The following is a 1,267-nucleotide window of genomic DNA, read 5'->3' on the forward strand; positions in this document are numbered from 1 at the left end:
TATCACCTGTCAATGTGAGGAATGATTCAGTTCAACAAGCTAAACTTAGATAGGTGATAGATATACTATTTATTTTAAGTTGTAAGACGTGTGCCAAGTTTAGTTCACTTAGTTGTATTCCTCCGGTTAATTTTGCTTCCTTGCTTTCCTCTTGGCCTTACGACCTAACTATTTATACTATCTATAGGGCACAGACATTATAAGAACCTCCAAATGATAGAAACCAAAACACACACCATCTTCACAACATCTTTTGCCTTCTCTCAGAAAAATCACCGACATTCTGCCATTATACCATGGAGGCCTGGAGGAAGACAACCATGTGTTGTGTGATTCTTTTCTGCCTTATGGCTACATGTAGTAAGTATAATTATCCATAGTATCAGCATTTCGCCGAAGTTTCATGTTGTGCAATGACATATCAACATTGTTGGAAACATTCATTCATATTACTTCTCCTAACCTTGTCTATTTATCCATAGGTGAGGTTTCATCTACCGAAAACATGTGCTATCACAACCATTGGAATAAATGCCATCCTGATCAAAATGGAATGTGTCGAGATAGTTGTGTGAAAGACGGATGGGATGATGGACAATGCCGGAACAGGTTTAAAATACTAATGGGTGCCAAGTGCGAATGTTACCCTAAGACTTGTGATCATTAGGGAGGCAACATGCGACTTTCTTCTACCAAGTTACTACTATTTATAAATTTACATCGGTTTTAATGATTGACGTCAAACATGTTGTAACACCAATCATGGTGAATACTATATCACCTTCTATTTATTTCTTTATTCCAGACCATTGTATTCAAATTATGATGTTACACAATTATACCTAATTACTGTTTGATGTATCCTTAAACTAAACAGATTTTTGAGTGCTTATGAGCAACATTTGATATTTCACTCGCATGCATCATCCTAGTAAGAAATCATATGTTTATTTACTAGGTTTGGTAATCAATGTGAATAAATTAAATGAGCCTTGATGAAAATTTACGATATACCCTCAAAAGTGGGGTAAAGAATCACACATAAGTTCCATCTTTTGTCAGATCAAAGTGGAATGAGACCTCAAATGTATTACTAAGAACACCTCATAGTTGTATCCTTAATCTTAATGTACTGAGCATGCCCATGTTGCTTCAGGCAGCCCCGTAAATGATGCTAGACATCATCTCGGGTGTCTTTCAAATTTATACTAGACATGCATCATATTAAATCTCATTGATTCCCAAAAGATTCATTCTAATATAGGTA

The 1,267-nt window shown here is 35.6% G+C and overlaps 1 long non-coding RNA gene across 1 annotated transcript; it reads left to right on the forward strand.

Moving 5' to 3' along the window:
• Nucleotides 1-223: 223 nt before the first annotated feature.
• Nucleotides 224-874, forward strand: LOC119270894. Its single transcript, XR_005134355.1, has 2 exons — nt 224-360; nt 483-874. It is a non-coding gene; the product is annotated as an uncharacterized LOC119270894 (long non-coding RNA).
• The last annotated feature ends 393 nt before the right edge of the window (nt 875-1,267 follow it).

Source organism: Triticum dicoccoides, chromosome 3A, assembly GCF_002162155.2.
Source record: "Triticum dicoccoides isolate Atlit2015 ecotype Zavitan chromosome 3A, WEW_v2.0, whole genome shotgun sequence".
In the NCBI taxonomy this organism is placed as follows: Eukaryota; Viridiplantae; Streptophyta; class Magnoliopsida; order Poales; family Poaceae; genus Triticum; species Triticum dicoccoides.